The sequence below is a fragment of the Anomaloglossus baeobatrachus genome, chromosome 9 (assembly GCF_048569485.1).
Source record: "Anomaloglossus baeobatrachus isolate aAnoBae1 chromosome 9, aAnoBae1.hap1, whole genome shotgun sequence".
Lineage (NCBI taxonomy): Eukaryota > Metazoa > Chordata > Amphibia > Anura > Aromobatidae > Anomaloglossus > Anomaloglossus baeobatrachus.
The window spans coordinates 94850499-94866504 of NC_134361.1; positions in this window are offsets into that span (position 1 = coordinate 94850499).

Sequence of the window (16006 nt, forward strand, 5' to 3'; positions counted from 1 at the left end):
GAATTTGACAGCTCCATGTTTTGCTGCGGTATTCCCGCAGCAAAAACAATTGCATGTCACTTCTTTTCCACACGTCGCTGTGGGATTTCACTCCATTGACTGCCATGTAATCATGAAATCCCGCAGGGAATAACGCAGGCAGCAAATTCTGTGCGGTTCATTGCGTTTTCCTGCGTTATTCCCTCCGGTATTTCGCGGTTTACCTGCGGTAATGTTCATCGCTGTCCTGCGTTTTGCAGGAAAAGTGATGTCATTATGACAGGAAGAGGAAGCGGAGCAGAGAGTAAACACACACACATCACACACATCACAGACACAGACATAGAACACACACACATCACACTCACACACAGACATATAGAACACACATAGAAAGCAAACGGACATATAGAAAAAAAAACACGTGGGCTTCGCCGTATTTTTACCGTCCAGCCGAGGTAAACACACAGCGGCGGCCCGGTATTCTGAGGCTGGGGACGGCGAGGGGCAGGGTTAATGCCCCCCCCCTCCCGCAGCTGAGAATATCAGCCCGCAGCTGCCCCGGGACTGTCGCATCCATTCTGCGGCAGTACCGGAGTGTCCCCGGCTCTTCCTGTTGCCATGATGCGGTGACAATCAGGGTAATATAAGGAGTTAATGGCGGCGTATCGCCGCCACTAAGTCCAGGCTTGATCATGGCAGCGTCTATGAGACAGCTGACATGATCAACCCGTAAGTAAAGTGAATAAACACACAGCGAAAAATCCTTTATTTTAAATAAAACACAAAAAAGCCCCTGGTTCACCCCTTTATTAACCCCCCGAAACACACAGCTCTGGCGTAATCCACGTCCTGCGATGCTTGCATCCAGCCGCGACTGACACACTACTGAATGCAGCCTCGCAACGAGACAGCAGAGGTAACCACAGGGCATTTCCCACGGCCGGTAATGTGAACTCACTACCGCTCGGGAGAAATGCAGCGTGTGCTCACAGGGACTCTATCTATCCCTCTATCTATTCTTCTATCTAGTCTTCTATCTGTCTTCTATTCTTCTATCTGTCTGCTATCTATCTCAGAAGGAAATTATTTATTTTTTTTTTTTTTCAATGTGCTTTATTGCATTGAATGCATTAAAGCACATGTACCAACCCGCATGCGGCAAAACTGCGGCAATACCGCGAGCAATACCGCGGTAAAACCGCAGCAAACCGCATGCGGTTTTCGGGTGCGGTTTGCCGCGTTTTTTTACCGCGGATGCGGTAATCTTTCAGACCCTGCGAAATTTTCTTAAGAAAATTCTGTTTTACAGTGCGCATAGGGCCTAACTAAGTCAGGAGAGGTTTGTAAGCCTGGGAAGGTTTGGTCAGATATAGTGTGAGATTGGCGAATAATTGGAGTTGGCATCTCTTTGGCCAAAAAAAAGAAAAAATTGCCAATACAAAGGGGAAGTCACAACTAAATATTGGAAATCAAATAATAAACCCCAAGTATGGTAATAAAGAGGGCAATCAACCAAGGCTATGTGCAGTAAAGTGCATAGAAATAACCAAAAAGAGAACAAAGCATATTGCCAGATAAAATACAATTTTTATTTAGTTACGTTTAAAAGCAAGGTTTAAGGTGGGGTCACACAGAGTGACGCAGCAGCGATCACGACCAGCGATCTGACCTTATCAGGATCGCTGCTGCGTCGTTACATGGTCGCTGGTGAGCTGTCAAACAGGCAGATCTCACCAGCGACCAGTGACCAGCCCACAGGCAGCAGCGACGCGTGGAAGCGTAACTAAGGTAAATATCGGGTAACCAAGAAAAGCACTTCTCTTGGTGACCTGATATTTACCTTAGTTACTAGTGTCCGCCGCTCTCATGCTGCCAATGCCGGCTCCCTGTTCACTGCACTCCTAGCCAGAGTACACATCGGGTTAATTACCCGATGTGTACTCCAGCTACGTATGCAGGGAGCAGGGAGCCGGCACTGGCAGCGTGAGAGCGGCGGACCCTAGTAACTAAGGTAAATATCGGGTAACCAAGGAAAGGGCTTCTTGGTTACCCGATTTTTAACGTGGTTACAGCTTACCGCAGGCTGCCAGACGCTGGCTCCCTGCTCCCTGCTCACTTCAGTTCGTCGCTCTCTCATTGTCACACACAGCGATGTGTGCTTCACAGCGAGAGAGCAACGTCCAAAAATGAAGCAGGACATTCAGCACCGACCGGTGACCTCACAGCAGGGGCCAGGTCGTTGCTGGATGTCACACACAGCGACGGGACGTCGCTGCTACCTCACAGAAAATGGTGACTTAGCAGCGACTTTGTTGTCGTTGTCGCTATGTGTGACACCACCTTTAAACAAAAAGTGACAAATAGGCACCAACAAGGAACAGCAGGAGGGAGAGATAAGAGATACAACTGTACAGAGGCAAATGGATGGCACTGCTCAAAGAACATAGCACACTAAGGGGTTAATGTCATTAAACATATGTGTGAACGTAGAACCCCTATTGTAATACACCACGTGCAGAATTATTAGGCAAGTTGTATTTTAGAGAATTTTTCTTATTATTGATCAGCAACTATGTTCTCAATCAACCCAAAAGACTCATAAATATCAAAGCTTAATATTTTTGGAAGTTGGAGTGGGGTTTTTTAGATTTGGCTATCTTAGGAGGATATCTGTTTGTGCAGGTAACTATTACTGTGCAGAATTATTAGGCAACTTTATAAAAACCAAATATATTCCCATCTCACTTGTTTATTTTCACCAGGTAAACCAATATAACTGCACAAAATTTAGAAATAAATATTTCTGACATGCAAAAACAAAACCCAAAAAATTAGTGACCAATATAGCCACCTTTCTTTATGAGGACACTTAGCAGCCTACCATCCATAGATTCTGTCAGTTGCTTGATCTGTTTACTATCAACACTGCGTGCAGCAGCCACCACAGCCTCCCAGACACTGTTTTGAGAGGTGTACTGTTTTCCCTCACTGTAGATCTCACATTTTATGAGGATGAGGATCTGTATTAGTGTTTTTGGATCCCAGTAACATCTGAGTGCTGGTACAGTGGGGGAGAGGTTGTGTGACCTCAGGATTTTTCCATATCAGAAGTGCTGGTATATATTAGGGTTTTTACGACTGCAGACAGTTGCTCTTTCCTATCCTTTCCTATAAAGATAGTTTGGGCCTCACCTTTGCTGAATCTGTCTTTTCTGGCTTTGTATTGTATTTTTCTATATTACCATAGCCTTGACATGTGGGGGGCTATCTATTTATCTTTGGGGACTACTCCAAGGCAGATTAGCTTTCTTATATTTCTATCTGTGAGATTATTTAGTTCTCCGACTTTGTCGAGGCGTCCAGGTCATCGTAGTAACGCCCCACGGCTACTGTTTGTTGTGTGTCAGGATTAGGTCTGCAGTCCGTTAAGTTTCCAGCCACTCTGTTACCTTTTTGGGATTCTGCATTTTTTGATCCTCCTCAGTTCCTGAATCATAACAGTTGAGCTTCACTCCATCCTCAACCCGAAAAGGTCCCACAAGTTCATCTTTGATGATACCAGCCTATACCAGTACCCACCTCCACCTTGCTGGCGTCTGAGTCGGAGTAAAACTCCCTGCCCTTTACTGATCCAGCCTCTGGCCCATCCATCTATCCCATCAAGAGTCACTCTCATTTCATCAGTCCATAAAACTTTTGAAAAATCAGTTTTAAAATATTTCTTGGCCCAGTCTTGACGTTTTATCTTATGTTTCTTGTTCAAAGGTGGTCGTTTTTCAGCCTTCCTTACCTTGGCCATGTCCCTGAGTATGGCACACCTTGTGCTTTTTGATACTCCAGTAACGTTGCAGCTCTGAAATATGGCCAAACTGGTGGCAAATGGCATCTTGGCAGCTTCACGCTTGATTTTCCTCAATTCAAGGACAGTTATTTTGCGCCTTTTTTGCCCAACACGCTTCTTGCGACCCTGTTGGCTATTTGCCATGAAAAACTTGATTGTTCGGTGATCACGCTGCAAAACTTTGGCAATTTTCAAGACTGGTGCATCCATCTGCAAGACATCTCACAATTTTGGACTTTTCAGAGCTCGTCAAATCTCTCTTCTGACCCATTTTCCCAAAGGAAAGGAAGTTGCCTAATAATTAAGCACACCTTATATAGGGTGTTAATGTCATTACACCACACCCCTCCTCATTAAAGACTTAAACAGCTTGGAGTAGGACAACATGTATAAAAAGTATCATGTGATCAAAATACTAATTTGCCTAATAATTCTGCACACAGTGTAGAGCAGACAATGAACAGTAATGTATAAACCCCAAAGAAGTAGAAGATCATACAGAAGATAATGTCAGTAAACAAAAGAATTATGATTTACCTGGTGGCATCTCCTCCTGCTGGTGCTGGCGCCCATCCCTACATGTGTTTCAGCCTTTAGAGCCTTCGTCAGGCTTCATCAGTCCCCTGATGAAGTCTCTAAGGGCTGAAACACGTGTGGGGACGGGCACCAGCACCAGCAGGAGGAGATGCCACAAGGTAAATCATAATAATAACTCATAAATGATTGTCCAGAAATAATAAAGGTGCGACCAGCACTAAAAAGTGAATGTCCAGAAATTAAATGCATGAGTGCTACCAGCACTATTAGGGCCCGGTTCCCCTTGCGTTTTGCACAGACGAGTGCAATCCGATAAAACATCGGACTGCACATGCACCAGTGCAACACTATGGGGCAGTGTCCATCTGCGATTGATTTCTCATACTATATCGGCCTGAGAAATGAATCACAGCACGCTGCTTTTGGCAGTGATTCTTGGCTCACACCCCCCCACACAAGTATATGGGAGCATGTGAAACATCGCACTGCACTTGCATGTCATCTGACTGCAGGGCGATGTACGCAGAGATAGACAATGGAGGTGATGGGGAGAAAGTGTTCCCTCCCTCTTCTCCGCAGTTGTGATACGATCGCAAGATTGCATCACAATTGCATGACCCTCGGCTGACGCTCGTAGCAGAGGGTCATTAGCATATCGCTTTCGATACTCTCGCATCTGAATCTATGTGCAAGTGGAACCGAACCCTTATGTGAATGTCCACAGTTTAAATGCAGGAGTGCTACCAGCACTATTACATGAATGTCCAGAGTTTAAATGCAGGTGTGCTACCAGCACTATTACATGAATGTCCAGAGTTTAAATGCAGGAGTGCTACCAGCACTATTACATGAATGTCCAGAGTTTTATATGCAGAAGTGATCAGCAAACAAATGTTCACCAGTGTACTTAGTGCTGACTAAGTCCCACTCAAGTCCAGGACACAGCCAGTGTAGATAGTATCCTGGATTAAAGGGAACCAATCACCAGGATTTTCGTATATAACCTAAAGCCAGTGCTATACTGGCACTATCAGGCTGACTCTATACATATCTTTAGTGGTCATCTCGGATGTTTAGGTTTTGAAATCCAAGGAAGTAAAGTTTATAAAATCGGTAGCTGTTGAGTGACCGCAGCTGAGGATCAGATAATATCTGGGGGGTATTCAGAGTTATCCCCTCCCCTTTTAGAAATAGCATAAGTATTATACAATCGATGTAACTTTTCACTTCCAGGACCTGTGGTGAGGTCATACCCATGTGACCAGAAGGGGCAGGATCTCAGCCAACAAAGCTGATATCAGAAAGCAACATTTTCCTATTGGCTGAGGGCCCGCCCCTTCTGGTCACATGGGTATGACCTCATCACAGGTGCTGGAAGTAAAAAGTTACATCCATTGTAGAATACTTATGCTAATTCTAACAGGGGGAGGGGATAACTATGAATACCCTCCCCTCGGATATTATCTGCTCCTCAGTTGCTATTACTCAACAAGCTGGTGATTTTATAAACGTTACGTTCTTGGATTTCAAAACCTATACATCCGAGCTGACCACTAAAGGTATGTAGAGAATCAGCCTGATAGTGCCAGTATAGCACTGGCTTTACCTTATATACGAAAATCCTGGTGATTGGTGCGCTTTAAGTACACTGATAACTAAGCAGAGAATAAAAGTTCTTGCAGACCAAGGAAATAAAGCGGTCTTGCAAGGAGAGAACCACAGCCTGGATCAGGGTCAACTACAAGCGACAGCAGGGAGTCCAGAAGCAAATCAAGGGTGTCTAAGGAGCCAGCTAGCACAAAATACTCAGGCAAGCAATAAATCCCGGACTGAGACTAATAAGCACGGCAGACAGGAAGTGCAAGGGCAAGACGAGGCAACAGACTCCATCTTGGACGAGGGCAAACAGACACAACAAGTTCCATGAGAACCTGGAACCTTACAGGTCGTTACCAGAGATTTTTCTATCTGGGCACTTTTTCCCCTGCTTGAAATTGACCAATCATAAGCAGGAGGTGTCATATGGGTAGAAAAGAACACACCCTTCTTCCTTCAGTGAGCTATTGTGTAGAGATACAGCAGAGCTGAGTTATTTATAATTACAAACATTTCTAGCTCTCATCTCACAGCAGTCATTGTGGGGAGGGGTGAGAGCTGAAAGCTGAAGTTGTGAGATAAGATCTTGATCTGTGATAGTAGACATACAGTAAAGATAAAAGTTTGGACACACAAGTTCATGCAATGGTTTGTGTTGCAATTGGTCAATGGCACAAAACACACCTCCAGGCTTTGTGCAGGTTATGTGACCTATAACAATGGCGATCAGGTGCTGAGTCAGATGACATGGAGTCTCTAAAATTCTCCAAATTTAACCTAATTGAGATGGTTTGAGACTGGTTGGACCTCAAAGTGAAGGCAATCAACAAACAAGTGCTCAGCGCCCCTGGGAACTCCACAAGGATTGTTGGAAAACCATTCCAGGTGATCACCTGATGAAGCAAAGCTGCTTGAGATAATCAGAGTAAGGCCCGTTTCACATGTCAGTGAAAAACACAGACGTTCTTCACTGACGTGTAAAACACGCACATATCCCTCCATGTGACGGAATTCACGGCACACGTGGGTTGTCTAAGTGCAATCCGGGCTCCGTTTTCCGTGGTCCGTGATTGCACATAGAGATTAACTCACCTGTGCCCGCTCCCGCTCTCCATGGTGCTGAACGCTCCCGCGGTGCAGCATCCGGCCGGCGCTGACCTCCGCAGCAGCTGCTTCCAGGTTGGCTGTGTCGTGCATTCATGAATATGCACGACAGTAATGAGCCGGCTCAGAAGCAGCATGCAGAACAGGCTGCAGAGAGCGCGGCTGAAGCCGGGTGAGTAAAAATGATTTTTATTTTATATGCATGTTTTTTTCTGGCACGTGTTTCACGGATCACACCACTGCGTGGTCTATGGGACATCAGTGATGCCAGAAAAAAATGGACATGTCTCCGTGCGGCAATCACGGACACGCGGGTACGCCGCACGGAGACACGTTCAGTGAAAAATCACTGATGTGTGAGCAGACCCATTGATTATAATGGGTCTGCGTATGTCAGTGATTCTGGTACGTAGAAAAAAGCACAAACGTACCAGAATCACTGACGTGTGAAACAGGCCTAAGGCCTGTTTCATACGTCAGTGAAAAACACAGACGTCTTTCACTGACGTGTTAAAAACGCATATGTCCCTCCGTGTGCTATGATTCACGGCACATGTGGGTTCTACATCTGCTAGTCGTGATCCATGATAGCACATGGAGATAAACTCACATATCCCCGTTCCTGCTATCCGTGGTGCTGAAGTCTCCTGGATGCTGTGTCTCTCACCGCTGCAGCTACTTCTCGGTCGGCTGTGTAGTGAATAACTGCATATGCATGAGAATAATGAGCCAGCTTGGAAGCAGCAGAGAGCAGCGGCCGGTGACAGCGTCGCTGGAGAAGGTGAGTTTAAAAAGCTTTTTATTTTCAATGTATTTGTTTTTATGGTACGGGTTTCACGGATCACACCACTGTGTTGTCCGTGGGACATCAGTGATGCTAGAAAAAAACGGACATTTCTCTGTGCGGAAATCACGGACACGCGTGTACGCAGCACAGAGACACGTACAGTGAAAAAAATCACTGATTTGTGCACAGACCCATTGATTTTAATGGGTCTGCATATGTCCGTGATTATGGTACGTATAAAAACTGTCACATATGTACCAGAATCACTGATTTGTGAAAGATACCTTAGGTTGGATTCAGAATGCCATAAAATCAGGCCAATTGTGACCTTAATTTATTAATTTGACTTCCTCCATGTGCTTGTCTGCATTGTGGATAAGCTGCCTTGACATTGCATGCACGCATTATTGTGGTCTGTAGAAAGGACCACTGAAGTGCATGCTGTAATTTTTTTTTCCCCACACAGACCATCGGTGTTTTCATACATGTTCCTTTTTGGTTTTGCTGCCATCAGTGGGAATCTGCAATGTACACTTTCCAATAAGAACAAGAAAAAATATTGACTGAATGAAGCAGTGGTCACACATGCGTGATAGGCCGGAATCACACTTGTGAGTGCCTCGTGTGTAACTTGTGCGAGTCTCTCATTGAATCACCTGGCACGGCCTCACACTCTCTGGACAGGAACATCTCAGCTGCATAGAGATACATGCAACCGACCTGCTCCTGTCAGGAAAGTGTGCGGCCGTGCCGGGTGATTCAATGAGAGACTCGCGTGAGTTACACGCGTGGCACTCGCAAGTGTGACTCCGGCCTTACCATCGTAGTCTATAAAGGTGAGAAGATACTACGATGATAAGATACGCTCTACCTCAGCACATCAGACTCTCTCCTACCGTGGAAAGCTTCAAGAGGAACCTCAAGATCCACCTCTTCCAACAAGCCTACAACCTACAATAGCCCTCAGTCCAGTAGACCACTGCGCAACCAGCTCTGTCCTCACCTATTGTACCATCACCCATTGCCTGTAGACTGTGAGCCCTCACGGGCAGGGTCCTCTCTCCTCCTATACCAGTCTGTCTTGTACTGTTAATGATTGTTGTACATTATAAAATATAGAAATGTGGCACTCCTTCTATGGTCGCTGGTGCTTGGATAGGGTCCCACCCCAGATCAAAAAATTGAAAAAAATCCAGCACTCAAAGCATTCAACTGAAATTGTTTTATATTTTATTCATTGATCTGTGTAATTATTAAAGACGTTTCGGTCATCCGACCTTCATCAGTTTACACTACAATAAAAAGATACATAAAAGATTTTTAAGTATACAGAAATAATGGCATTATACAATCATGGTAACAAAAAAGGGCAGAAATATTCACCACATTGTAATGCATGAATCATGAACTATTATATACAAAAAATGTCAACAAAAAGACAAAAGAGAAAAATCTGTCAGTTGAGCCGCTTCACTAGCAGATATAATGTCCACCTAAAGATATAATTGAAATACAGATAAAATATAGCATAATAGAACCATTATACAACAAAAGGGGAACCAAACAGGAAACCCAAAAATTTATCCAAAAATGTGTATCTTGCTAATATAGAAGGACAAAGAGCCTAAGCACCAGCACTGAGACACTATTCTACTCTAATGGAACAGACAATACACAGAAATACCAAGCAATGGACACTCACCAGAAAAGGTTCTGTAGAAATGTATGAAAACGCTGGACCAGAGGAAAAAGCTGCCCGTCCGGGTCTGCAGTCAATGTAATCTGACAGTCCAATGTCCAGATTTAAATAGACCGCTCAATTAGCTCATTAACAAGTTACGGAGCGTCACTTCCGGTCCGGAGACCGGAAGTGACGTCACGGAGCGTCACTTCCGGTCCGAAAACCGGAAGTGACGTCACCGGCTGGCAATGTGTAAATCCTGATGGTTGGCAACTGTAGACATACACAGACAGTCACTCCTCACCGCGGAACGTCACAATTTAATAATTTTTTAATTATTTTTTAATTTTTTATCAACTATAATCAACCCTAGCAAAAAACAGGAAAAAAGAAAAAAAGAAAAGAGAAAAGCTAAGGGGAATGTACATAAGAAAATGGAGAGGGGGGGAGGGGGGGTGGGGTGGGGGAAGGGAAAGGAAAGGGGGTGGGGATTAATTATTAAATTGATTTCGAATAAATACACCATTCCCTTAGTCCTCTTATTTTATTTCTTCTATTTCTTCTTTTATTTGACCTTTTAGGTAATTTGTCTTCAAATAATGTTACCCATAGAGTCTCTTATTCATTATACTATTTTGGGCTTAATTACCCTTATTTCATGGTTATTGCATAAGGGGACATTGCCAGTCAGCGCAATTTTAGCGCTTGCCAATCATTTGGTTTACATATTGCCAACCAGGATCGTCAATTCCGGTTTGCGGACCGGAAGTGACGTTCCGCGGTGAGGAGTGGCTGTCTGTGTATGTCTACAGTTGCCAACCATCAGGATTTACACATTGCCAGCCGGTGACGTCACTTCCGGTTTTCGGACCGGAAGTGACGCTCCGTGACGTCACTTCCGGTCTCCGGACCGGAAGTGACGCTCTGTAACTTGTTAATGAGCTAATTGAGCGGTCTATTTAAATCTGGACATTGGACTGTCAGATTACATTGACTGCAGACCCGGACGGGCAGATTTTTCCTCTGGTCCAGCGTTTTCATACATTTCTACAGAACCCTTTCTGGTGAGTGTCCATTGCTTGGTATTTCTGTGTATTGTCTGTTTCATTAGAGTAGAATAGTGTCTCAGTGCTGGTGCTTAGGCTCTTTGTCCTTCTATATTAGCAAGATACACATTTTTGGATAAATTTTTGGGTTTCCTGTTTGGTTCCCCTTTTGTTGTATAATGGTTCTATTATGCTATATTTTATCTGTATTTCAATTATATCTTTAGGTGGACATTATATCTGCTAGTGAAGCGGCTCAACTGACAGATTTTTCTCTTTTGTCTTTTTGTTGACATTTTTTGTATATCATAGTTCATGATTCATGCATTACAATGTGGTGAATATTTCTGCCCTTTTTTGTTACCATGATTGTATAATGCCATTATTTCTGTATACTTAAAAATCTTTTATGTATCTTTTTATTGTAGTGTAAACTGATGAAGGTCGGATGACCGAAACGTCTTTAATAATTACACAGATCAATGAATAAAATATAAAACAATTTCAGTTGAATGCTTTGAGTGCTGGATTTTTTTCAATAATTTAATGATTGTTGTACATATACCCTCTCTCACTTGTAAAGCGCCATGGAATAAATGGCGCTATAATAATAAATAATAATAATAATACTAGTAAATGTTTAATGAACAGATGCTTGGAGCTCAAGGTTTTAAGGACCCATCAATTTTTCCACTTTTATTTTTTCCTCCCCTTCTTCCAAGAGCCGTTACGTTATTATTTTACTCCTGACAAAGCCATATGAGGGCCTGTTTTTTGTGGTACTAATTGTATTTTTAGATACACCTGCCATTTCATCATACGATGTACTGGACAATTCTTTTTTTTGGTGTTTTATCCTCCATTAGAAAGGTTATAGAAATATGATTCTCCAAGTCTGTATGATTCTGACAATATCAAACTTGTGTTTTGTAAGTGGTGAAAAAAAATGTGAAAAACAAAATATTTTTTTTTAGCTTTGCTTTGCCACTTTCCAAAACTCGTAACATTTTAATTTTTTTGGTCTATGGAGCTGGGTGAGGACTGGTATTTTGATGACCTGATATTTTTATTGATACTATTTATTGTTAACTATGCAAAAGGTGGGTGACTCAAATTTTCATGTTTTTTAATTTATTTTTTTACATCTTTAAAACATTTTCTTTACTTCTTACTTTAATTGTTAGTTCCTCTACGGTACTTTGAACCTGAGATTGTCTGATCGTTGGTACTATATACAGCAGTACCACTGTATTGCTGTATTTAGTAAAAATCGCTGCCGTCTATGATAACCGGCTACAGATTGGATGTCACAGAAGAGATCACATGACAGGCACCTGGGCATTCAGCACACTCTTGGCTGTTAGAACAACCTATCAGTTTCCTCAGATTGTTGCAGGAAGCCATTGCCTTTACAAACTAACGTTCGCTGTGATTAGATTCCTGTCACAAGGAGGTTTCTGCAAGTATCGCCAACTGTCATGGCGGCATCAGGATCTGTGGAATCTACAGATTCTTGCACTCTGCCTGCTAACTTCTCTGATGACTCTGGCGTCGAACTTCAGACTTGTAGTTCATAGGCCACTTTCACACATCCGTGCAAAACACACATGTTTTGCATGGTCCATGGAGTAGGTGCGTATGTGTTTGCGTGTGTCCGTGTGTGTGTTCAGCATGTGCTGTCAGTGTGCTATCTGTGTGACATCTGCATAGCACATGGACAGCATGAATTTCTATACTTTCTTTCTTTCTTACTTTCTATACTTACCTGTCCATGATGCTGCTGTGTCCGGCGCTGCTGCTGCTTCCGGTCCTCAGTGCAATGCATATGCAATGAGCTTAATGAGCGGGGGTCGGAAGCAAGTGACAGCAGTGCTGGAGACATCAGTGATGGAGACAGGTGAGTATAGAAAATAATTTTATTTCAGAGACATGTGGTTTTTTCGGTACGTGTCACACTGATGTCACATGGATCACATTAGTGTGCGCTCCGTGCAGTTCGTGTGACACCCGTGCTGCCGGAGAAAAGCAGGACATGTCTACATGTGGAGCACATGGACACACATATGCTCCACACGAACACATGGTCCATATCAAAGCACACACGTGTGCGCAAACCTATTGATTTTAATGAGTCTATGTGTGTCCGTGTCACCGGTACATGTATAAATGGACCTCATACATAACAGACACACGGTCATGTGAAGGTGGCCATAGGCAGGCTAGCAAGAGTTAAGGCCGCTTTACACGCCGCGATGTCGTGACCGATATCGCTAGCGTGCGTACCCGCCCCCATCGGTTGTGCGACACGGGCAAATCGCTGCCTGTGGCGCACATCGCGCAGACCCGTCACACTACTTACCTGCCTAGCGACGTCGCTGTGACCGGCGAACCGCCTCCTTTCTAAGGGGGCGGTTTGTTCAGCATCACAGCGACGGCACAGCAGCGTCACTGAACCGCCGCCCAATAGAAGTGGAGGGGCGGAGATGAGCGGGACGTAACATCCTGCCCACCTCCTTCTTTCCTCATTGCGGGCGGACGCAGGTAAGGTAAGGTTCCTCGTTTCTGCGGTGTCACACATAGCGATGTGTACTGCCGCAGCAACGAGGAATTACATCGCTAGCTGCAGCAGCGATAATCAAGAATAGGGGGGCATGTCACCGATGAGCGATTTTGAACGTTTTTGCGACGATTCAAAATCGCTCATAGATGTCACACGCAACGACATCGCTAAAGCGGCCAGATGTGCATCACAAATTCCGTGACCCCAACGAGATCGCTTGAGCGATGTCGCAGCGTTTAAAGTGGCCTTTAATCTCTGCTGGGCCTCTTGTTAATCTCCTTTGGTCACATGCTGTAGGAGAGCCAGCCACATACTCCACCCTCCTATATATGATGGCTGGTCACTTCCATTAGTGCCATAATTTATCTATTTTGTTCTGGAGAGGTGGTTTGATCCAGGCTTTCTGGTGGTTGTAGTGCTTTATTGCTGTGAGCAGTTATGGTATTGTCTTTATTTTTTTTACGCCTTTCACCTTGCGGTATAAGTGATAGGGCGGCTTTATTCTTCAGGTCAGTACAATTACAGCTATACCATATTTATATAGTTTTTTTAGGTTTGGCTTCTATCACACTAAAACCGCTTTTTTATAAAATAAAGGTTTTTTGCATCACCGAATTTTGAAGGCTAAATTTTTTTTTTATTTTTCTCCCGATAGAGTCATGTGAGGACTTATTTATTATTTGCATGATGAGTTTGAGTTTTTATTATTATCATTTTTGGCCACATAATATTTTTTGATCACTTTCTATTCTGCTTTTTGTGAGGCCTCTTTCACATGTCCGTGCAAAGCACATATGTTTTGCACGGTCCGTGGTGTAAATGTGTGTGTGCATCATGTACCGTCAGTGTGCTATCCGCTGGAGAAAAACGGACATATCGCCATGTGCAGCACACGGACACGCGTGTGTTCCACGCGGACACAAGTCCGTGTGAAAACACGGACATGTGTGCAGTCCCATTGATTTTAATCTGCATGTGTCCGTGTTTCTGGTATGTAAGAAAACGGACAACATACGTACCAAAAAAAATGGATGTGTGAAACAGGCCTGAGACAGAATTAAGAAACAACAATTCAAGAATTGTTGGGTTTTTTTTTCTTTTAGGGTACCTTCACACTTTAGCGATGCAGCAGCGATCCCACCAGCGATCTGACCTGGTCAGGATCGCTGCTGCGTCGCTACATGGTCACTGGTGAGCTGTCAAACAGGCAGATCTCACCAGCGACCAGTGACCAGCCCCCAGCCAGCAGCGACGTGCAAGCGACGCTGCGCTTGCACGGAGCCGGCGTTTGGAAGCTGCAGACACTGGTAACTAAGGTAAACATCGGGTATGGTTACCCGATGTTTACCTTAGTTACCAGCGCACACCGCTTAGCTTAGCGTGTGCAGGGAGCAGGAGCTGGTGCTGGCAGCGTGAGAGCTGCGGAGGCTGGTAACGAAGGTAAATATCGGGTAACCACCTTGGTTACCCGATGTTTACCTTGGTTACAGCTTACCGCAGGCTGTCAGACGCCGGCTCCTGCTCCCTGCACATTCAGGATTGTTGCTCTCTCGCTGTCACACACAGCGATGTGTGCTTATCAGCGGGAGAGCAACAATAAAAAAACGAACCAGCACTGTGTGTAACGAGCAACGATCTCACAGCAGGGGCCAGATCGCTGCTCAGTGTCACACACAGCGAGATCGCTAATGAGGTCACAAAAAACGTGACTCAGCAGCGATCTCAGTAGCGATCTCGCTGTGTGTGAAGTACCCCTTAAGCTGGGTTTACACACTGCAACATCGCAAAGGACATCGCTGTAACGTCACCGGTTTTGTGACGTAACAGCGACCTCCCTAAGTCTCTGTTGAGTCGCTGGTGAGCTGTCAAACAGGCAAACCTGGCCAACAACGCAACAGCGATCCGGACCTGCAGAGCGACCTAGCTGGTTGTTGGGGACGTGTCAAAGCTGCTATTTGAAAGGGAAGTCGCTGTAAAGTCCCCTTTACACACTGAAACTTTCTAGCGATGCATGCTGCACAGCGGGAAACAAAGGACCTAGGAATGGTCCTGAACGATTTGTAGCGATTACAACTTCACAGCAGGGGCCAGGTCGCTGATAGGTTTCACACACTGCAATGTCGCTGGGGAGGTCGCTGTAACGTCACAAAACCGGTGACGTTACAGCGATGTCGTTTGCGATGTTGCAGTGTGTAAACCCAGCTTTACACCTTTCACCGTGTCGTAAAAGTGATAAGATAGCTTTATTCTTCAGGTCAGTACAATTACATTCCCTGACAAAAGTTCTGTCACTTATCCATGTTATGTAAATAAAAGCTTATAACCTGACTTTAAATTAATCCATTGGTTTCATAAATTACTCTTTTGAAAGCTGAAACTCTCCCAAATTTGGTTTAGGTTATGAAAATAAAGTTGCTGCAAAGCTGAAATATTGACCATTTAATGAACACAGAAAGGTCAGATTTTGGCAAGACGAAGGTTTTGTCGCCCACAGAAAGTAATGTGAAATTCAAACAAATAATTAACTTCTAATACAAAGATATGTTGCATAACATTGGTGAATGAAGTTGTGGTGCTATTAGAGCCATATTTAATATTTTGTGTGACTTCCATGAGCTTGAAGGACTGCATCCATGTGAATCAACAATGATTCAATACAATTTATTGATGAAGTCATCAGGAATAGTAAAGAATTCAGTCTTACATGCCGCCCAGAGTTCATCTAGATTCTTTGGTTTTGTCTTCCAAGCTTCCTCTTTCATGCTACCCCAAACATGCTCAATGATGTTCATGTCTGGTGACTGGACTGGCCACTCCTTGAGCACCTTGATCTTCTATGCCAGAAGGAACTTTGTTGTAGAGCTGAATGTAT